We start from the raw sequence: 24,582 nt of genomic DNA, 5'->3' as shown, positions 1-24,582 counted from the left end.
GCAAATTGCGGCAGGCCGTGAGTTCATCTCTATTTATGTTTCAACGCAATTGAACTACACGTTGCATTTGCCTACCTTTGTACAGCTGTCCACACATCGCATTATGTTAACTGTACTCGTATATTTCTCCAGTGATGCGTAGTTAAGCGTAATCCTTTGGAAAGCATGTTTACATTTTCATGCGACTTGCCTCAAACGGGTGCGTGCACACCTTTGCTGCATTTTTACACATTTGCATACACATATATCCTGCATATATATACCTACATAGAAATATAAGCATTAGTTGTATATATGTAAATGCATTTACTATAGTTACAGCTTCCTTTGGCTGCTTAACTCGCTTTGCATACGCTGACTCTGAGTCACAGCTGGCTGCTGCAGTCTTAATAGTCAAGTTGTCGGACATTTTTTTGTCTGCGCTCATCGCATGTACAAGATTTAAAATATATATCAGCATGCATTTCGGCATAGTTTTACGTTAGCTTGCCTTTTTCCTCCATACAAATGGCTATTAATTCTCCATGCTTCCTTTTGCTACTACCTTTGAGTTCTGTCGTCAATCAGCTGCTTCTATCAAAGCCACTTGCCAAGCTTATTTACTTCTCTTTTATCGCTCTGATGCCCTTCGCTTTCGGCTTACCTTCGTACCGAAACTTTTTGACTGCAACTTTTCTCAACTTTCAAACAATTTTCTTTTAATATATTTTTTCACTTCAACTAGCATTGCATTTTCATCGCTTTCTTGCTGAATCCATGCAATTTTCCCTACAAAAAATTACTTCTTTTAATTTTGTTTTTGTATATAAAGTGGGCATATATGAGTTTGCCATGAAGTCTCTAATACCCAGAAAGAAACAACGGAAATCTTATCAAGTATATATATATGTATATTTATTAGGGTGGATAAAATAAAAACGAATGTTTAGCTTCGTACTCTGAAAAATTGGTTTATAGACACCTCTAAGCAAGACTTTCCAAGTATGAGCTCTTAAGTGTAACAAGAAGGTCCTCCTCCTAACGGTCTTTTATTTTGTTTTTTATTATCAGTTAGAAACATTCATATCTCACTTCCAACAACTTGAAAAAATATCTTGTTTCATAGATTTTGTAGGAAATTGAATGCTCTACAATAGTTTAGGATATTTGCTAAAGGAAATGTACCTGTGAAGGGTATATAGTAGCTTGGATGCAGTCGAAATTAATGTTTTCTCTTTTTTTCTGTTTTCGAAACTATTTCCTGAAGTACCATAAATGAACCTCTTTGCATTGCGGAAATATCGGTATTATATCGGGTCGTGCCTTCTTAAAAGCTCTCGAAATAAATGAAAATATTTACCCGGAACTGTTTTTAATTGCTTGTTAAACTTAGGTTAGGTTGTGTTAGATTAAATGATCGATTCTAATAGGGATCTCACTTGCACAGGTTATAACGCCGGTCCCGGGCTATGTCTCCTTTTTCGCCGAAGATATGACTGCCAAGAGGATTTAACCTCAACTAGATAATTTAGGAGAAAACGCCTGCAGGTTTTCATCTAACCTTCCAAGCTTTTTAACCTTACCACGTGAATGACCATTGGATGCCCAGTAAGAACTCCTACAATTGCGGTAAGATGAACTTTTCTAGAGGCAAGTAGTTCAGTAGATCTCCTACTTTCTACTTTAGACCTAAAGGATCTAGCTGTCATACAGAAGTTGGTCGTCTACCAGGTACAGCTTCTACTTGCGAATATTGACCAATCCTTAACACTTAAATAATTAAACTTTTTAAATGTTATCAGCAATGTGCGAAGCGCGTCCATAAGCATGTCCAGAGACTTAACATAAACCCTGAAAAATGGGGGGGAGAATCTGTTCACGGGTTCATTAACCTAAATTTCACAAACAGCCTCATTTTTGCTTGTTAATCAATATATATTATAATAAATATAAAACTACTATATAAATTTTCTTTTCATCTTTTTATTAATAATCATTAATCCCTCTTTCTTAATAACCTTATATTGCCGAATACATTCCAAGTATATTACAATTATTTTAGATCGTAAAAGTATATACAATTTTGACATTATTAATCCTTTTTCTTTCTTACTATTTAATTTAAGCATAATTTTACAGATATTAGCAAGTATTAATTGAAGCACAAATCGTCAAAAATTTACATATAAAAACTAAAATTTGAGTTGTTTAAATAAACTACAAGGCTAAACTTCCTATAAAAACTACTCACTAATTTGCAATGTCAATGCTATTTTAAATGGCAAATTTACATTAACTTCATATTCATTTCCTCAGCACTTAACCTTGATAAAAACTCGATATAATCTTTTGTCTCATCGAACTGCTGCTCTTCTTCCTCCTTCGCAGTTTTTCTGCCATTTTTCGGTTGATCAAATCCAAAAAATCTCCACTCACGAAATATTTGTCCAAGACTATATAAACTGATGCCACCTTGTTTTGGCACCGATTCATCGTCGTAATCGCTCTCATCTTCGGATATATCGGACAGATTTTCTAATAGCTTTGGATCGTTAAAGTTCAGTCGTCTGCCTTTGGTGCACTTGAACGCTGTGGTCGGCGTTGAAGTGTACTCATCTTGCATATAAATGCGTTGAATTGTTGGCCTAGGCGTTTCGGGTGTCTCATGTGCATTACACACTATAACTTTCCTCGCCAATTTTGCTAGAATTGCAAGCGCGCCAGTATTTTGCTTACTATCCATAATACAAATACTAAAGTTAGTAAAATGCACAAGAGCTCAACCCAAACTGCGCGGGCGTGATGAGTACACTACTGCTGTTAGAACTATAATGAATATTTCACAGTTGCACCGGCTATTTTATGCTGATTACTTGACCTTCAACTAATTAAAGTTGTTTTGCATCTGCCCATGTCTTTGGGTACGCCCCGCACTTTGTACCTGTTTGCTTGTAGTGTTGAAAGTATTGTGTGTCGCAGGTAGCTTGAGTTTTGCGCTCATTGAAAGAGTGGTCTTTCTTTTCAGTTAGCTACGTTTTTTTTGTTGTTTCGATGTACTTGTATTTATGTAATATATTTACAAACATTACCTTGAACTTAACAAAATTATTAATTATTATTAAAAAATGATGGAAGGACTAACAACATTTTATACTCTTGCGACAAAAATCAAAACCCGGAAAATTCTTTAGGTGCTGGCAAAACTTTATTTTAAAAATGTTGCGAAAGAATTAAGCATTCATTATTTGAAGAAATCATGAATATATTATAATCAAATTTGGTATTTTCTAGACGTTTATTAAAGACAATTAACTCAGACTGAATTTTATTGCTATATTTTAGTTCGCGTTAGCTAAAGTTATATTAAAATCATCTTCAAATAAAATATATGTATGTGATATTAACTCGACCGAAGAGGTTAAATTTAATTTATTGGGGAAGGATTGAAGAAGATTGCATTAATTTTAAAACATATTTTGAAACAATTTTATATATAAATAATACTCACATATTCGGCATAAAACTTATTAGAATATCAAAAATCACAATTAGTAGTATGTGAGAGTTAGGGGTAGTATCGATCACATATCACGTAGTATCACATACTAATAAAATGTTCCCTGGGTTTCATTACCACACCTCGCACCAACACCAATCATATCGAATAAAATTAGCCGGATCAGCCGCTAAGTAAAATTTTCGGTAAATTTTATCAATTTTAAGCACAAAGATGCACTGTTATAAGTTAACCACGCTCTCACATTTTTATTGAAATAATTCACATATTGGCCGATATATGCCATATAGAGGAACTACTAATCCGATTCAACCCATTTTTAACATTCAAATATTCTATTAAAAGGAAAAGATTCTCTCAATTAAATTTCTCACACATTGACCGATATTTTCGGTGAAAAGTCGACTATAGGCACTGGGGTCTACCTCAGTGTAGTAGAAATCGGTCTAGCAGATCCAGAAACCTATAACGTCTTCTCATATCATCTTCAAGATAAAATTTAAAATCTCTAGCATATTAAGTTATTGATTGATATATGAGAATTATGTGGGGCTATCATCAGATCCATTTTTACAGTGTCGGTAGGGGTGCTTAAGGAATTTGGTTTGATCGAATTCGGTTATTTTAGCTTAAATGGTTAAGGAGATATGTACATTGAACATTTTAGAGAGTGGGGCCACGCAACTGTTTTGCCGTATATTTTTTTAGTTTCTTACTTTTCTGGCTTTCTGGTCGCCATATAACAGACGTATAATTAATAAATTAATAAAATATGAAAAAAATGTACGAATATTTTTCTGAAACACTGTGCTTTGCTGTCAAAATAGGGTGAAAATATCATTTTTTTATTTCATAGGTAACAATTCAGATTTTTATTTTAGGAATTTTGAAACACTGAGGCAACTACACTAGAGAATTATTTATAACTTTGCCGCAACAGAGTTTTTAGCTTGCCAGCATAGTAATTAATAATAATGACTAAAATAAATAAACAATATTTATGTTTTCTAAATTTAACAAAGAACTAAGAATTTTTTATGAACTTCCCTGAATAACAAAAACTCATTTACATAGCACATTTTAAGTTATGCAAGTAGCTAAAATTAAGTATGCATAAACACTCAATCAATGCTTCCAAAGGTGTTAACAAGCTACTTCAACAGTTCGTTAAATAAAAATTTGCCGCAATTACCATAAAAATAAAATTAAAATAAGCCACAATTACAATAAAAATAAAATTTAATATTCACACTTTTCACATTTTAGTTGTTAGCATCAATGAGTTGTATTATGATGTGCCTCGTGGAAGAGTAATTTAACGGTTTTGTTTATGGCTTTATTTTTTTCATTAATAAAAAATAGAAGTATAGCGTTGCATTATTTTTAATTAGTTTCCTTGAATAATAAATTATTTAATGTATACAATTTCTCGGTTTAGAAAATGAAAATGCGAAAACTTTTTATTACATTTTGTACCGTTATTTAATATCAAAAATTTCTTTCGCTCAATTTAATGTTTAAAACATTTTCAGCAGCTTTACACAATATTTTAATTTCAAATTTGCGCGAAATTATTTAATTTAGACTTATGCACTTTTATTTAAATTTTAATAAAACAACCGAAAATCATTACTAGTTCATTAGAAAGCAAATTCTGATGCTCAGTCAGGTATGACTAACCATTAGAGAAGCACAGAAATTGTACTGTATGGAACAAGCAACGCATTTACGTACACATACACGCACATAAAACAAACACTCATAGCCAAACATTGCGAATACGCCCTGCTGTGCGCCACAGGCGCGCTCTTCATAGCCAACGCTTAGGAATAAAATTCAAATCGATATGAATGTGTTTATGCTTTAATAAGCAAAGAAGAAAATAATTGAAAAATGTACTCGCAGCTTTATACCATGATTAATAGAGGTTAGTGATGGAAAATTTCTAGAAATTCATCTACACGAGTGCAAACTGAGGGCATGAGTATTAAAAGTTTTTTGCTTTGATTGCAATAAGTTTTGCTTCAACAACTAACCACATTCAGTACACTTTCAATTGATTGGCAAATAAAAATATATTTTCTTCAAGAAGCCTGCAGCTGCAATTCTGCTCGAGTTAATAGTCTATGATGGCTAGTGAACAACTTTCGCTATAGTTGAAGTGCATTGATGGAGCCGGCGAGAGGTACATAAAGAAATCCACATAAAATCAAACGAAATAGTTGAGATCATTCGATATCTGCACGAAAGAAAAAGCACGAACTTGCATTAAATGCCACTATAACGTTTAAGTGGACAGTTTTGTGGAAAATTGCGAAATAAAATTTGAAGTACTCGCATAGCCAATGGCCAACAACAGGTTGAATGGCGTAAACTTTGTCTCTGCAAACTTTTACTACAGTCAGCAAAACAAAGTCGTGGTAGTTGCGGTGACTATGAAAACGGCGAGATTGTAATGAAAAGGTGTGGTAGTAAATTTGTAGAGTATAAAAGTTGATGTGCCATCTATTCATGACACATATTACACATCTGTATACTGCAGCAAGCAATTCTTTGTACAAATATGTTTATGATAGCCTTAGGAAGCAATTGAAATATGAAATATTGGGTAGCCAACAATATCAATATGTATTATCGTTAGATCTTTGTTAAATAAACATAGATGTGGGAAATAATTAGAATATGTTTAATCTGTGCGTTTTATTTAAAAAAATATAATATTTGAAAAATTGTCAAGAGCGACACGGTCTAACAAAAAACTCCATTTTCACCTTTTTTATACAATTATTTATTATCGTTTTCAAAATAGGCTCCTTTTGGGCCAACACAAGCAAATCAATGCTTAATACAAATTTTCTTACACTTATTATAAACCTTGGCTATTATAGTCTTAATTGCCTTCAGAAAATGTTGACTTCTTTGAGTTTGTTGGACAGTTTGAATTCCGAAAACATCTCTGCAACCTTTTCAACATTTTTTTAGCTTTGATACTTTTGTTCAAATTTCCTTCATGGTAAAACTTTTGAAGTCGTCAAAAAACAGCTGCCAACACACTAATTAACATATGGAGATTAAGTTTCACACGAACATAAAAAAGGTTGTATTAGTGTAGGAAAAATATTTTTCGTTTGTGTTTGCATGTGCAGTTTAAATGCACCAGTCCAATTTTAATTTTAACAGATAATATAGTATATACACTTGTAATTTTTTTCCTTCAATTCTAGCAAATGAAACAATTCGCCTCAAATTTTGTTCAAGCTTAAAATGATATTTAGATATTTAGAACTCAGTCTAGATATATCAATTGTATAATTGAGTGCTGCAAAATCTTAAATCTCTGAAATTATATAAATTTTAATGTCACTCAAACTTTAGTAAGAGGAATATAGAAAAAGTGAGAATGAACCCAAACGATTGACCGATGCAACAAACCAAAGAGTATTGACGAAATCATTAAAAGGTATTGTGTATCATATTTTCACAATGATTTGCCTGGACTATTCTTCTACGTTTCTTTACTTCAAATTCATATGAAGAAATATACAGTATACAGATTTTCACTGAGCTTTCTTCAAAAGATACACTGACAACTCCTGTTGAGGTCAGCTTGACGAATAGTCTAATGTTTATGAAAATTCTTGGAGAAACCCTGGAAATTAACAATGTAGACATGAAACAAGCGTGAGGCTTCCTTATATTTCACATTATATAACTACGTCAGTTTTTTTTAGACGATGAGGTACAATAATCATCTAATCTCTTTATGTTTTGTTTAGCATTCGGAAAGAGGAGATGCAAGTAGCTCGGAATATATTACTTTATAGCACTAAAGACAATCTCAAAATTGTATGTATGCGAAGTATGTATAGTCGTTGGCAACTCAGGTGTTCATCAAGTTATTCATACAAACCAAATCCGTAATAATTATTCGTTTTTCTGTTTAAAGTTTCAAAATTAAAATTAAGTTGATACGATGATACACGGGTGATTTACAGCACCTAGAAGCGAATATCGGAAACTCTATAATGTATCAAGTATTATTTCTAAGTACATCCCATCTGAAGTTTTAACATTTTCTGCATCGACCAGAACAAATGGTAGTCAAAAAGGAAAAGATCTGAAGGGTGAGGCAAAATTTTCCACTTGCTGTTTTCCAAACATTTTTTAACCTGTCTACTGTCGAGCATTGTCACGATAAAAAATTATTACCTTGCTTTTAGTCGCGAATTCTGGATGTTTTTAGAGGATTGCTCTTCTCAATTTGATGAGTTGTTTTCGGTAGCATTCTTCATTAATGGTTTCGTCCGACTTTAGAAGCTCTTAGTACAGCGCGTTTATTTGATTCCACCAAATACAGAGCATTATCTTGGCGTCAGGGATATTCGGTTTTGCCGTTGATTGGGCTAAAGTGTTGCTGAAGACCGCAATTTGTCGATTCCAAGATATTCTCAAGAATTGGGCCTATCTCAAACCAAAACCTGACGGATTTTGAGAAAGGATTGGGGCTTTCATTCGTATAAAATAGTTCTCACTCAAGAACTATAGCCAAAACGATAACGATTTTTTTTTTTCATCTGAGTGGTGCAGTAAATAAACAAAACTGTCCCTTCTAGTGCGAAGCTTATCCACAAATTATTCATGAACAACCATTACATTCACCTAAATTGACAGTTTGGTGTGGTTTTTGGTCTGTTGGAATCATCAGTTCGTACTTCTTTTGAATTGAACCTAGTGACACCGTTGCTGTCAAAGGAGAGTGGTATAGATCGATGATGATCAACTTTTTATAGTCGCAATTGGAAATACTGGATCTTGACAACATCCTGTTCCCACATGACGAGGCTACGTGCCACACAGCACGTGCAACAACCGAATTATTGCGAGAAAAGTTTTGAGATTCGATAACTTTAAGAAATTGGGACATTGAATGGCCTCCAAGAAAATGTGATTAAACACCATTAGACTACTTCTTGTGGCGTTATTTGAAGTCCTTGGTCTTAAGCAATGAACCAGATTCTCTTCAAGCTTTAGAAGTCAATATTGAACGTGCTATTAATGACAAACAATTTGATTTAGTGGAAAAATTAACTCGCAAATTGGATTCATCCAATTCATTCCTGCAAAAGAAGGCGTGGAGGCCATTTGAATGATGTTATATTCAGAATTTATTTGTATCGATTGACTAATTAACATATAGCTGACAAATAAACTGACCGATAAAAATCATTCATACATATATATTCATATATATATACTATCCTACTAAATATTATTAAAACTATTTTCCACAATAATTGACATTAAGTTTGAGTAAAAATAAATTTCTTATGCACAAGTATTAGTCATCATATTTATGTCGTGCCAAGATGTGTTACTAACACAAAGTTAAATAATTTTTTACCAAATTATTAAGCTTTTTTTTCAAAACCTCAAAGTAATGAAAATACTCACCATGTCGACATGTTGTTCAATTTAAATCCACGTACAGTTTACGGCTTTAATTATGCGCTTTTTTAGTGATATTTTTTGTATACCAAAATCTACAAAATTGTAGCAACAATAATAACAACAATTTGTTTTTCACTTATATTGACACAGGCGGCTCTAAGCCTTTAAGCTGGTAACTTGTATTCGATTTACATGAAAGAGGATTATGCGTTTTTCTTTCTTCGTTTATTTTTAATTTTTCAATTTTTTTTTATTTTAAGCAAAGCACAAAAGTATTGAGCTGCCAAAAGAAATCAGACAGCTGCAGACTGAATATTGAAAAAATAAATAAATAAAGTAAATAAGTAATGAAATATTAAATATTTTGATAGATTTTATTTATTTATTTGTTTATTTTTGTTATTGCATTTTTTGAAAAAAAAATACCTCGTGTTATTTTATGTAACACTGCAACACTTGCGCCACAACCTTTGTTGCTGTTATGCGCGGCATGCAGCGTGCGAGGGGCGGGGTGCAAGATAAGCAGGCCCTTTGGCCAACCGCTTGGCTAGCGTAAATATGCCGAACATGGCAAAAACAAATTTAACGCTTTGTTTACATAATCTACATGGCTGTTGTTGTTGTATATCGCTATGCAGACTATGTGGCCAAAGGACCGCTGACACTGTTATCGTGCGCTCGCTGCAAAGGTCTTGTTGTTTTAAGGTTTGTTATGCTTAGCGCGCTTTGTTATTTTACTGGCAAAGCCTTTACGGAGTTACCGTTATGTACTTTTTGTAGTTGTCACTGCATGGTAGAATGCATTTTTGTAAGCGGATTATTTTTCACAATTTTTTTCGCTTTGTTTTTACTTTTGTTTTCAAGCAAAAGTTTAATTCACACACTTTCTTTCAATTTAACAGCGCTTTTTGTTCATTTTTACGATTATCTTTTTGATTAATAATTAATATGAATATAAACTTTATAGCATTCTTACTGCAATTTCGCAACCACTGACTTAGCTGCGGCACGGCGTGCGCTCTGCAGCGGAAGTGCCGTCCAAAAATAGTGTTTGCAACATAAAAAGTACAGATGGCAAATACCAAATGGCAAAAAATTTGGGTCAAATTTCATAAATTGTCAGTAAAAGTAACGGTGCTTACAGTTCAAGCGGAAAAGCGAAAATAAAAGTATCGGGGAAAAAATGAAACAAACTTAAAAGGACGAAAAGCCCATTTAACTGCACACTTTCACACGCTTACAGATAGCCAAGGGGTGTATATTTTATGGCTTGCGAATACTAGCCACAAATAAACGCACACGCAAGGCACGCAAACACATGGTATAGAAACACACGCCTCTACAAAGGCATACTCATCAGTTAGTGCTAGCGTGCGTAGCGTGTGCTTAAAATCACATGGTGCGCATAAATGTGTGTAAATATATGCTTCAGGCAGGCTATCAGAGCCACCATTAACATTTATGACCGGGTAGCAATACGGGATAAGGAATCGAAATAAATAATAAATAAAATACACAAAATTCGTTATTGTCCACAACGCTTGAATTTAACGCATGAACACTTTAACTGTTTTAGTTTAAATTTTCTATCTAAAAATACATGAAAACAATAAAATCGAGTTTACTGCCTCGTCCAGCTTTATTAGAAGGCACTTCATTTTATTTTTGTCTGCCTATGCGACTGTGAACAGCTGCATGTGGCATTTCGTACACGCACCTGCATTTATAATATATTCAAATATTCTTACTTGCTACACATATAAATGTATGACACACACAGCTGCAACAACAAAAAATATTTATTTCAGTAATTTTTATATAATTTATACACTTAAAATCACTTTTGCTTATTCCTCCATTATTTGCCTCAGCATAAACATAGACACACACATACACTGTTATCTCACTGCATACAAAATTACATTTTTTGCTTCACCAATGCGCTGTCAGTCTAACTGTCCTTATGTCCTTTGCTTGCTCGCTGCAAAATATAACAAAGTGAATCGTTTTTACGGCACCGTATCAACCGCGCTACGTTGCGTATGTTTGGCGTTTGAAAATACGACTGAAAGATGAATAGGAAAATGCGAATGAAAAGCTCTAAAACGAGCAGGCTCACACTCACTTGCCCATAGCCAGACCACAGTGAACAGTTCACAGGCGCAGGAGACCGCTTGAGTGAGAATCGCCACCGAAGTGCTCACAAGTAACTGCAGTAAGTCACGGATTGACTCAAGTTCACCAACTCAACTGCCACTACACCAACACAAGCATACATAATTGGTAGTAACAACAAAAATGTATTTTTCTGCGTAACCCATTGGGTGAGCAACAATATCCAGACGTTAGTTTGGTCTGCGCTTGTCGTGTACGAGTTCAAAAATACCAAAAATAGCACTTCCCTTCCTTTGTTGTAGTTTACTTTTAGGCGCCAGCATGCTGTTTGCCCGATTTTCACCATGTCTGCAAACTTACATGTAGCTTGTTATTAGTGGGTGTGGTGAATTGTAACTCACCTCACCAAATTAGTAAAATCTGCGCCGTGTACACAGTGCTCACGTGCATTTTTCATACATTTCGTTCATACAAACTTCTTGTTTGTATAATTAGCTTTCGCATTGTTGTTGCTTCATTAATTTATGTTGTACACTTGTTATTTATTGCTAGCGATATTTCTTACCAAGCACTCAATTAATTCGTGCGTTCTTTATGTTTTTCCAACTCGCTATTTGTTGGTGTTGGTTAATTGAACAAAAATATCATATTAAATCTTAAAAAGTTTTAAGGGGTTGTTAAATCCACTTACAAGACCGAAAAAATGTGTATTTTTGTGAATTTTTTGTTTTTGAAGTGGCATTTTATTTACGACTTAAAAAAAATGAACATAAAGCGAATTCAATGTACTTTTAAAATCAGCGATTAATTTAGCCGATCTCCAGAAGGACCTCCGCAAAAAGGTGTCTGACGGTGAAGAAGATATTTCGGCGGCAAATTATCTGAAACCAAAAATGAATGCAATTTAGTATTATGATACATGAATACAGTTAATAATCGACGGTGTTGTGAAACTTTTGATTTTTGGAAAAAATAGCGGCCATAACAAAAAAATTCATTTTTTGTGAGAAAATTTACAATTCAAAGTGGCTTAAAGAATTGAAATTATTGTCAAAAATCTTATTCCTTTGATTGTTATTTGAAAATTATATTTAAGAATGTCGTGTGTAAATTTCAAGCCGATCGGCTCAGCCGTTTCAGAGAAATTTTTCTCACCGACTAACTTTTTTCTCTAAGAGCTCTTGCACTGACTAAAATGTTATGGAACTTAACTAATTTATCACAGATACTGTGATGTTGGGCGCAGACGCACTTAAAGAAGCTTGACAAACTTCAATTTAAAGCAACTGAATACGGTTTTCGCAAGCGATTAGAAAGAAACCGTCAAGCCCTAAATAGCAATATCATGTCGGATATTCAAGGTTATATAACCGTTTTCAAATTAAAAGAAAAAAATTTCAAAACATATAATGAGGTTGAGGAGCAATCAAATTAATAGTGTTTAAGGCGTGAGTAGTTAAAATTAAATATTTTTTGAAGAAACTGAAAATAATAAACTTTTCTTTTCTAAAACAAAGAACAATGACCTTCGCAATACAGCTAGTAAATTTGAGGGTGAGTAAAACATTGCACACTTTTATTTTCATAAAGTAGAGACATTTGTGGTAGTTTTATTGTGAGATTAGCTATGTTATTGGAAATTCAGAGTCTCTTAACGAGGTAGTGTACTTATGTTAGAGTTCCACCGTTGTGCTTAATAATAGTCTACCCTGGAGTTAGTCGTAACACATGTCCTGAACTATTCACTGAAAACCTCTTTAAAAGTTTCAAACAACTTCATATTAGTGGCGCAAAAGGACTTCTTCAGTTTAGTGAAGCTAACACCTAACTAACTTATTGCCTTGTTTCTTACCCACTCCCTCAGTAATAAATTATTGTATGGTTCCCACATTCGTTGTTTGAATTCCGACGTGAATAGACGTGCGTGCGCATCGTTGTGATTTTTAGGCAAATTTTTTAATATTGTGAACGGAAATTATAAGCATTGTTATTTCCTGGTACGAGTGCAAATCGAAGGACAGTGGAAACATTATCGCGTGCTGTTCACGAATAGTGCAGGCACCGCTATTGCGGTCCGTAATAAACTTAAAGGCCATTGACAGTAAAATATTGTTGTAGCGCAGATACGCGGTCGCGTGTCTTTCAAATGATTACGCACTTTTTTGTGTACTTCTTGGAAGTGCGCGTGATTAGCAATATCGGCCGTAACTCCTTTGGTACGCCGCGTGTTTTTTATATTTTTGTTCGTGTTGGTGTGGTACAGGGACGAGATAGCGAGTGTCGGGACCGATCAGTTGAAGAAAAATGTCTCCACCACGGAGGAGAGGGGCGAAGTCACTCGCCGAGAGCGAGAAGTCGGAGCCTATAATGATCACGGCAGGATCATCGGATCCTCGCAGAAAGGCTCGCTTGGCCTCCCCACTGTTAGGGAGGTCTTGGGAGAGCGTAAGCGTAGCAGGAGCGGAAAAAGCTGCAAATTGAGATCATAACTTCAAGCTCTTAAGCTGTAATTTTTTGGCTGTGTACATTTGTGTTTTTATTTTAAAAAATTCTTGAAGTTTATTAATTTTTTTACCGTGTTAAAGTTTATAGGGAGACACGCAATGGCTTTAACGAAATCGGTCGTGATCTTGTAACCCTCACTGAAAAATTTAGGCACTATGAAAAATTGTTTAAATCTTTTAAGTACCTGAATGATTCTCACGAATCCTCTAAACCTGCTCCTAAGCGTAAACGTCCTTCCGATGAAGTAACACTTAGTTCTTCTATTCAGAAAAGAACGTCTCCTCCCAATGACCTAATAAATCTCTCTTCTCCTTGCCCTCAAGGTGATAAGCCGTCAACTTCCAAAGAGCTCAATTCCCCAAAAGCTCTATCTAATAGTAATAAGTGTCTCACAATTCCAGAGGCTCCCCCTATTAACTTAGTAGCATCAGTTAATAATTTGATAGTTATTCCACCTAAAAACTTGCCAAAGATACCTTGGTGGAGGACATTAAATCTTACATTTCGTCACGTTTAAAAATCGATGATATCAATATACGTAAATTTAACTTCAATTATGATAGAAGTATATCATCGTTTAAAATAGACGTATCTCTTGAAACATTCAAAAAGATCTTAGATAGTTCTTTCTGGCCACCTGGGGCTTTTGTACGCGAATTTAAACCTAAACTTAGAAGTCAAACTGAGGAAAACATTGTTAAATTACCAAAAGCAACCACCGATATAAAAAACTGATTGGTAGAAATTCGCTAAGCATTTATTATCAAAATGTTAGAGGTCTTAATACTAAATTAACCGACTTGTATTTGAACAGTTCCAATGATATGAGGCAGCAAACATGACCTTTTATGTTAGGCAGAAGATTAGGGGAGGGTGGGGATTGAGTGATCATAATTTGATTCAAATTATTGTTAGGCCCCGATGTCCTCCCTCGGCGCATGTAAGTTCATTGCAGCGATGGTGTACCTTAGGTATCGACTGGAACCAATATGGTCAGTGTGTTAGGGAAACGGTATTGGAAATACCGCTTAGGGAGTTTGATGGCTTAGGGATAGACGAGCAAATTGCGAATATGAGGTAGTGGGAGAGGTAAATAATAGGGTTCTTCAAAAGTTCAAAGGCTTCAGAGTTAGGAAACTTAAGTGGTGGACGCAAAAGTTAACGGTGAAGAGTAGGACTATCCGGCGATTGAGACGAAAGTTTCAAAGGTATGAACTTAGTTGTGTGATGAGGGAATACAAAGACATGTTGGTTAAAATCAAAGAAGAAGAGTGGAGGAGTTTTGTTGGGAAGAATAGAAATGACCCCTGGGGTCAGGTCTACAAGATCTGTAGGGCTCGTAAGAGGGAGGATATCACCTTTCGCCGCGTTGGTGATACTGTGTTATTAACATGGAAAAAGTGTGGGGGGTTCTGCTAGGAGCGTTCTTTGCTAGGATTCAGGCACCTCAAGTGCAAGAGATACCTGTTCCTCCGTTAGATTATGGGGAGTTTTGGTACGTCTTTGGCCTGGTCAGGTCTAAAAGGTCCCCATGTTTTGATGGTTTGAACGGAGAGATGAGTAAAAGCATTATCGTGTGTAATTTCTTATGAATAGTATAGGCAGTGTTATTTCCTGGTGCGAGTGCAAATCGAACAGTGAAAACATTATCGCGTGTTCTTTACGAATAGTGCGGGCACCGTTATGGTGGTCCGTAAATAACTCGAAGGCGTTATTGGGGGTGGCGCTATCAGCCATGTTGCAGCGATGAAAGTTGCAAAAGCTGAAGTCAGTGCAGTGGTATTCGGGGCGACTAATATGGAGGTTGCCTCCTGATGACCGTAATCACGGAGAACACTCACCTTCGCGGGCAGGTGGATGCACTTAAGGGAGGTTGTGGGGGACCCCGACCGAGCAAACTAATGGTGACTCGTGCTGAAGGCAATAGCGCCGACGCCGGTGGTGGGACAGTTATCCGCACCACCTCTGTTTTCGAGAGGGAGAAGGTGGCGACTAACGCAAAATTCGGGGAAGTGGGGTTGAACGTGAGTGTCAACCGGAAATTGGGGCAAAGTTTGGTGCAAGGGGTGCACACGGAGATCTCCCATGATGAATTCATGGAAAAACTTTTAAACATGAACTTACGGGAGTTCAGCCCCGAGGCAAATAAATCTGATGTTAGGTTAGTTAGTCGGAAGGTGACGGAGCCCTATAACCTTATTTGGGCTACATGGGTATGCTACTACTACTTGCGATTTTATCAACACTTTAAGCTGTAAAACTGTAATTTTTTGGGCTGGGAATTTTCGTGTTTTATTTTTCGAAAATTTACAATTTAATAATTTTAGTTAATATTTAATTAGTGTTTTGTTGAATGTTTAGGGTTTTGGCTGAAATTTGAAGCTAAGTATAGAGTTTAAATATTCGTATTTCGGTGCTGAGTAATTTTTTGCTTTATTTTGGACTCTTTTGTTTTTCTTTATATTTATCTCATCAATTTCTCCTTTCTCAGCTGGGTTTTTTGTAGTTTTTTATTTGTCCCAATGTATCTAAAACTGCTCTCTACCTTGAGTTTGGTTTTGAACTTTAACTTTTAACAATTTCAATTTTTTTTTTGCGTGCGTTTTTAATTGTAACTATTATTATAGATATTTTATTTTATTATAAATTAAATTTTGTTTTACTTACTTTTTTATTTAATCTTCTTTTCTTTTTTGCGTTTTTAATTGTAACTATTATTATAGATATTTTATTTTATTATAAATTAAATTTTGTTTTACTTACTTTTTTATTTAATCTTCTTTGAATCTTTGTTTTTTTTTTAATATGTTGTGTAGTTTTCCAAATTGTAACGTTTCATGGGGGCATTGTGATGGGCTTGCCTCGGGACTGACTGGCAAAATCCTAGGTTCTATTCATGATGATATGGGATTGCGTTGGTCCTGTTTAAATTGTACTTCGATCGAATTTGATCTATTTAAACTTTATAAGCAGACGCGCAATGGGTTCATAGAAATCGGTCTAGATCTTGAAACTCTCATCGAAAAATGTAGGCGAACAATTATTCCTATCTTTTAAGTGCCTTAATGTTTTTTACGAATCTTCCAAGCCTATTCCTCAACGCAAACGTCCTGCCGAAGAAGTTATACCTAGTTTTTCTGTTCAGAAAACAAATTCTCCTCCGATTGACCACATAAGTCGTTCTTTACTTTTCTTTGAAATTCGACTGAATTTACTAGATGCGCACAATTCTCTTCTACTAATTCTTGAGTAAAGGAGATCAAGAAAGAATAAGTAGCACTTCAATGCAAATACTGTCTTCTCTAAATAAATAAGTAAACTAAAAAACTAAAATTAATCAAGGAGCGGTTAAAGCTTGGCACACATACCAATTAAAACTTTTGGACGGCACTTTGTTACATTAATTGAGAACGTTGTTATCTAAGAAATTTTATGGGCCTTTTATGAGTTATCTGTAAAGATTATCAGAACAGGCCTAAAAGTATGTTACAAACCATGAATGACTATGGCAATCGTAAATTTCTTGCGATTTTGCAAAGCAAACCAATTTTTTATGGAATATTTATTTCACATGCTTAACTTTATATAATTCGAACTGATTTCGTAACATATATAGCATGGTATTTCTCTGATTGATTTCAAATTCTTTTGAGGTTTCAATCAAGGCACATCAAATATGTTTGTGTTATAAAAACATTTCCCTAACGAAGAATCTATCGGAGAAGCATCGATTCAGTTGCTAGGTACTAAACTGGTGCTTTGAGAATTTCTGTTGCTGTTTTTCAAACTTCCTCTCAGACTCCTCCAATTGATTTGGTTGAAATTTGATGCTACTTCTCTTTTGTTTTGGAAGTTATTATATGAGTTGTGAGTTTAGAGGATTCGGCTGGAACTCAGCTTTTTTGATGTGAAGACACACTGCTTAATGCAGTCTTATGTACCTTTGTTCTGTTTTTTTGGAAAATTGTGAATTTTATTGTAAGAAGCAGTAAGAGCGATCTTTTCAATAACAATATAAGCTTTTTCTTTTGGATTCCAACAGTGTTAGACTATCGTAAAATTGTACACTAATCTCGATATTCCAGCTCAAGTAAATATCCTCAGAACCATTTTGTGAGGCTCAGCTGGGTTGTATTGCCGATGAAAACAAAAAGTGAAACTAATCAAAGGCATTCCTTTCCACTTTCAACTTCTCGCCATGATTGCAATAGAGTTTGATTTCAAATTAATATTTACAAAATTTTTAAAATTTTAAATTTTATCATCAATTTTTTATATAGCTAATTTTTTCCTTCTATCAGACCTTTTTTTTGCACCGCGTACAAAGAATTTGGGATTGTGATATATTGACACAAGTCCGCTCGTGTGAACGTATTGAACGTTCCCTGCCTACTTTGCCATACTTTTAAGTAAGAAGGAAGTTGGACTAATAGACCTAAAATATTTCGCCAATGAATAGTCAATTCTTCCTACTTTAGGTATGAAGATCATCTCTGCAGTGCGCCATGGTTCTGGGATGTACGCCAGCGCAAGGCTATCTCTCATCAGCCAAAGAAGGTAAGACTTGCTCCTCCTGCTGCAGAAATTCTGGAAAGATGACATTCACGCCCGGGGACTTGTATTTTTCAAAAGAAGCCATAGCCTACTTGATTTAGTCTGCAATGAGGAGCTGTTTTGCGACTATCCAATCGAAGAGAGATGGCTTGTGTTCGACCACAGGTTAACACTGGACTTCTCGAATTGTCTCCGGAAAATCCGCAAATACTTGTAGAAAACCCGTAGGTAGCTCTTTCTTCTGCTGGGCGTATAGGTCCCATATGACCTTTTAATAGCTAGTACTGTGTCAGTCTTGCCTCTAGCTAGAGCTTATGCAGGCATTATCGAAAGCTTTGCTAAAGTCTGTGTATATAACATCCGTATGCTTATGTTTCCTAATGATACCTGGTTTACAAATTCAAGCAAGTTTTTTAGAGTCGATTTCCCTTTACGAAATCCATGCTGAGATGAGGAAATTAACGGAGAAATCGAAAAGGTTATATGCTCAGTGATTATAGCTTCAAAAAGTTTAGGTATAACTGATAGTTCTGCGATACCTCTATAGTTTTCAATGTTGGACCTAAATCCACTTTTATACAAAGGAATTATAAATGACTGTTCTCATATTGAAGGAAATATACCGTGTTTAAGAGAGGAATTAAATACCCTTGTCAAAGGCAAGTAAATATTGTTTAATTAGGCGCCACCTTGCTTAGCACTCACCTTTTTTACTTTGTATTAAATTTTTACCTCAAATTCACTAACAAATTGGTTTTTTATGTTTTTTAAATAAATTCACAACTTTATTTCGCAAAGAATTAAATTAATTAACAAATTGTTTTTTTTTTTTATGTTTTTTAAATAACTTTACAATTTTATTTCGCAAAGATTTTTAAATATTCAACAGGTCACGACGGTTGATAGCGGAGGTAGCGATACGTACGATGACGTTGCTCAAGAGAGCAGGTGGTCGCTCGTCGTCCCCTTTTTACCTCCTTCGGTGTGGTGTGTTGTTGTTGTTGTTGTTGTAACGGTTATCTAGTCCCCGCTTGGATGATAAGTGATAGTTTGGTTGTCGTCGAGGTCATCTAACGGGAGGCCCCAGAAACAGGCTGTTTCGACGGAGTCGGACCATAAGGAAAAGGGTGTTAGATGAGTTGAGTTTGTTGGACATGCAAAGAAGTGGTTAGTATCATGCGGAGCCTCATTGCACGCAGGACATATGTTTGGAATGTCAGGGTCTATTCTGGATAAGTAGAGTTTAACCTGCTACAATATACAGCGTCCGGTGTGTTTTACGTGAGTACCTGCCGTCGACGGCCTTTTCTCACGGTGCTCAAAAGTACGGCGTATCAATACAATGCGTTGATCAGCGCCCCGAAAATGCCAGGCATTTTTCAGTGAAAATTGGTAGTGCGGAATGGACACACTACACACCTTTGGGGGGGTTCGAGGCCTATCTAACACCTCTGCCGTACTTTGGGTCCGGCACCCGGTTGCAGTGCAACTCCACATTGAGTGATCAAAACACTCTTCCCGCATTTGGGCATCAACCACAACCACCACGATACTCCCCGAAGGGCCAGTCCGCATGAGCAGGTTGGAGCGAACTCCAAGGGCCCCTGCTCCCCGTGGTACCAGAATTAAGTCTCCGGTCAGACCTCGTAGCCGAAGCTACTACCAGTTGAGCTTCCATACTGCTCTGTACTGGTGACCAGGGATTAAATTCCTACCCCTCATCTTTCACCCTTAGTCTAACCCCTATTTTCAGCTAATTGTCTCCGCCGCCTAAACAATTCACTCGCAAACCTATCAAATGACCCTAACTGTTCGGTATTTGGACTAGTGAAGATCACACCGCTGACGTCTAATCGTCCATTAGTCCAACTAATCCCCATTCCTTCAAGGTTCCTAATGTCCGAGTACATCGGGCAGAGCGCAATAACATGCACCCAATCTTCAACACGCGCCCCACACATACACTCTGGCGTGTCAGAAAGGTGCCTCTGATGCAGAAATGCGTTCAGAGGACCATGTCCCGTAAGCAGAAAACCCAGGCTCAGACAGAATCGGAAGTCTGGGTTTTCTTCTACAAACCTAACGTCCCGGATGTACTCATAGGTCACCCTACCGTTAGGGCTATTGACCCAACCTTGCCACCTTATCTTAACCCTGTCCTCTAGAAGTCTCTTGCTTCCTAGATATCCTTCCCTCTCTACGTCAAGGTCGGAAATCAGATTATTCTGCAGCAAGGACACACCCAAGCCTCTTCTTAACCTGAATGTGACAGCACGCTGTATAACAATCAGGTCAAGAGGTGGCACACCTAGCAATACCTGCATCGCATCAGTTGAGACGGTGCGACACACTGGCAAACAGGCTAGCATCATACAGCGCTGCACGGAGAGTAGTTTTTGGCGACCGAAGACTGTCGTGGCTAATTCCCACCATACAGCAGCTCCATAAGTGGCACAGGCCACAAATAAGCCACGATATATGGTACGAACCGCACGACGTTCGAGGCCCCAATCACTCCGTAAAACGCGCCTGACCTTGCCGACAATCGCCAGCAGTCTCTCTTTCACGCTCACCAAGTGTGGTGTGAAACACATCCTTTCCCTCATGGTCAACCCCAAGTATTTGACTTGCGTCACGTACTTGATGCTGACCCTATTTACACGGACAATCGGTGGACAAGCCGGCGACAATCTGCCCTTAAGCAGCATTGTAACCGTTTTGTCCATTGATATGTCCACACCTACACCCCAACTGTGGACAATTTCTAAGAATCGTCCTCCCGCTCCCTCTATTTCGGACCGTGAGTGACCTTCAACTAAAAGAAGAAGGTCGTCCGCGTACGCACAACACTTGCATACTGGTTCAAGTTGTCCAAGCAGAGAGTCCATCATAAGGTTCCAAATATATGGCCACCCCAATCTCAACACTCCCATTCATTCCTACGATTGAGGCTTTTCTGTCCGAAAAGTAGCTGCGCCAGAGAGTAACTTCCGGGCAGCCGAGCTCCTCCAATCGTTCAATCACCCTATCCCAGATTAGGTAGTCAAATGCTCCCTTGAAGTCAACAAATATGCCAAGAACATATTCGTTGACGTTCTCCCTAACGACACTCTGGACATACATCCAAGCATCCTCTACAATGCATCCTTTCCTGAAACCATACTGCCTATCCGACCACATATCCCGCGTTAGATCCTGAAGTCGTTCCACCATAACTCTCTCCAGTACTTTTCCCAGCACTGGAAGGAGACTGATGCCCTGATAAGAACGAGGATCACTCCTGATCTTATCAGGGGACTTCAGGAGAGGAACGACCCTAGCCCTTTTCCACTCCCGTGGAAAATATCCCTCGCACACGCACTTATTGTAAATGGCCTCCAAGTATTCCGGAATGAACTTCCACATGCTTTTACACATCTCTCTATTCAAACCATCAAACCCTGGGGATCGTTTACACCTGACCAGGCCAAAGGCGTATCCCAGCTCCCCTTCATCTAGTGGAGGAACAGGTACCTCATACCTGTCACCCCACCCCAGCACAGTCTCTCCACGTTGATAACACAGTATCACCAACGCGGAGAGAGGTGATATCCTCCCTCTTACGACCCCTACAGATCTTGTAGACCTGACCCCATGGGTCCTTCCTATTTTCCCCTACAAAATTCCTCCACTCCTGCTCTTTAATTTTGATCAACATATCCTTGCATTCCCTAACCGCACAACTACGCCACCGCCGCAACGGACTTACATACGCCAAGGGAGGAGATTTAGGAGTAACCATAATTTGAATCAAGTTATGGTCACTCAATCCCCACCCTCCCCTAATCTCCCACCTAACATTAAAGGTCCTGTTTGCTGCCTCATTCATGAAGGGCACATCGATGTCGCTCACACCTCCAGGCCCATCAAACGTATACCACTCGCTTGGCTCGTTTAATATGTGAAGACTATTTGCCTCCACCCATTCGCTTAATACCTCGCCTCTAGTGTGGCTTTGATATCCTGACGAAGGTCGGGATACCTTACTAAACCACATAGAAGACGAGGCATTCGCATCCATTCCTAGGATAAGCGAGCTACTACTGGCAAGTAGCAGTAGCTTATCCATGTACAGCAGGTAAGGCTCTAGAGGTTCGCTGTATTTGCAATAAACACTAGCGACTACCAATCTACCGAACTCCCCCTCTATGGATACACAAACACCCAGCTGTGACGAATCCAGAACTACGCAGTCGTAGCTCGGATTATTCACAACTATTGCGGCATTTCTCCTAAGGTCTGTGAAGACCCTAAAACCTCCAGGTAGACCCCGAACCACACCATTAGTGGCGTAGGGCTCCTGGAGTAATGCGATGCCGCACCCACCCTCTAGCATACAACCCCCTAACTCGCACATTACGGCATAACAACCCTGACAATTTAGCTGTAAAATCGTCCCCATTAATGTCTAGAAAGGGCACGCTCTACTATGCCACAGTAGACTGGACAAGCAGCTGACATCATAAGATGCCCAGCTGGTCTACCCTTAAATGCACAGTTGCGACAATGTGGTGCATTGACGCAACTAGCAGCTCTGTGGCCTTCCTGACCACACCTACGGCAGACATCGGACTTGGCCTTACATTGCGCCACTCGTTGGTCAAAGCCCAAGCACCGAAAACAGCCGGCAACAGGGCTATCTGGTCGCACTCGGAAGGAAAACCAATTAATGTAGCACATCCCGCTTCTAAGAGGGCGGACATTACTTCCTCCGAACCCTCCAGAACGACGTTAGTTTTACCATCTGGCGCCACCTTCCAGGGGCGACTGACCAACCTAACGTCGGATTTCTTTGCCTCAGGACTTATATTCGTACTGAAGAGTTCTTCCATGAATTCCTCATGGGAGATCTCGGTGTGTACTCCTTGCACCACAACCCTTGGCCCCAACTTCCGGTTGACACTGACGTCCAACCCTACCTCCCCGAATTTTGCGTTAGTCGCCACTTTCTCCCTCTCTAATACGGAGGGAGTGCGGATGACCGCCCCACCACCCTTTATCGGCCTAACATCATGGATCCTTACGCCGAGTGAAGGACCCACCTCCTTGACCACCTTTTTGATTACTTCCTTAGAGGAAGTTGCAGGCCCCTTACTCCTGACCACAACTGACCAGGTCTCCACCGGCTTCGGCGACATCGGCGCTATTGCCTTCAGCACGGGTGCCGGAGGGGCAGGCGCCGAAGTCGCGGGAGCCACCGTTGGTCTGTTCACTCGCGGTCCCCCACAACCTCCCTTAAGGGCATCCACCTGCCCGCGAAGATGCGCGTTCTCCGCGATTGTCGTCATCAGGAGTGCCTCGTACTTCGAGGCAAGCTCCATTAGACCCTTCATATCGGAATTCTCCATGATCTTCCCCCCGAAAACCAAGGCGCTAACCTCAGCTGTTACAGCTTTCATAGCTGCAACATGGATGATAGCGCCACCCCCAACAGCACCCCATTTATTTGTGTTAAACTCCCCTTTTATACCTATCCTCTTTTCCTTTTTGCTTCCTCCTGCCTGATTTGCTGCTCCGGCTACGTGTTTCGCCGCTCCCGTCTCGCTGGCGCTCTCGCATGACCTCCCCAACGGTGGAGTGCCCAGGCGGGCCTTTCTGCGCGGTGGGGGCTTCTCCACTTCCTCTTCGCCCGCCGATGACGCTGCCGTAATCATTACGACTTCCGAATCATCGCAGACATTCTTCTCCGACCGACCGGTACGCTCGCGATCGCGTACCTGCACCACACAAGCACGAAAAAACTCGCGATTCAACAAAAGTTTGTAATCGGCACTCACAAACGCGTACCTGCACTACAACAACGTTGTCAGTGGCCTTCAGGTTTATTGCGGTCCACACAAAACCGCTGCCCGAACTGTTTGTGGACAATAAGGTCACTGTCCTTTGTTCTACACACACAAAACTTCACACCAGGCAATAACACTGCCTATTGTTTGTAAGCAGTTTTAAACGTGCCTAAATTGTCACTGGCCTTCGCACCAGGCAATAACACAGTCTATTGTTTGTTTTGTCACTGAAAACACTATCACTGCAATTTTTACAAGCAATTACTCGCGGTAATGCTTTATTTGTCTCTGGCCTTCGTTTTAACGCGCGCCAGGCAATTGTATTCTATTTTTATTTTTAACTGTTTACAGATATTTCACTAACTGTAACTAAATCGTTTCAACTATGCGCGAACACGTCCGTACACTTCGAGAGTCTACAACTGAGTGGGCTACAATATACAGAACGAAGTTGCGCGAGGGTCACTCTGGTTTCGCGAGTCAACTCGAGCTCTTTGTCTGCTATGGGTGGTGGTTTGACACCTAGTGCGCCATTCACTGAGAGGGAGTCGATGAAGGTGTTAATGGCTCCACTGTGAATGGCGGTCAATGCTTGAATGTAGTTCGCTGCGTCCGTCGGCGTACTGTCTGATGTCGTCG

At 38.3% G+C, this 24,582-nt stretch overlaps 1 protein-coding gene and 1 long non-coding RNA gene across 4 annotated transcripts in view; one reads left to right on the top strand and one right to left on the bottom strand.

Annotated features, from left to right (window-relative positions):
• LOC106616003 (frequenin-1) overlaps positions 1-11,326 on the bottom strand; it is a 74,567-nt gene extending 63,241 nt beyond the window's left edge. For 2 of the 3 annotated variants that reach the window (XM_014232446.3, XM_070109401.1), the window contains exons 1-2: positions 10,693-11,326; positions 8,948-9,252 (exon numbers count right to left, since the gene is read on the bottom strand). The gene's annotated coding sequence lies outside the window, so the exon portion shown is untranslated. The remainder of the gene's footprint in view (positions 1-8,947; positions 9,253-10,692) is intronic. The other variant, XM_036365872.2, reaches the window with a different exon arrangement.
• LOC118681431 (uncharacterized) overlaps positions 1-24,582 on the top strand; it is a 175,657-nt gene that overhangs the window by 37,455 nt on the left and 113,620 nt on the right. The window lies entirely within an intron of this gene.

Source organism: Bactrocera oleae, chromosome 5 (genome assembly GCF_042242935.1).
Source record: "Bactrocera oleae isolate idBacOlea1 chromosome 5, idBacOlea1, whole genome shotgun sequence".
NCBI classification, from domain to species: domain Eukaryota; kingdom Metazoa; phylum Arthropoda; class Insecta; order Diptera; family Tephritidae; genus Bactrocera; species Bactrocera oleae.
This window is presented reverse-complemented; position numbering and strand designations above follow the sequence as displayed.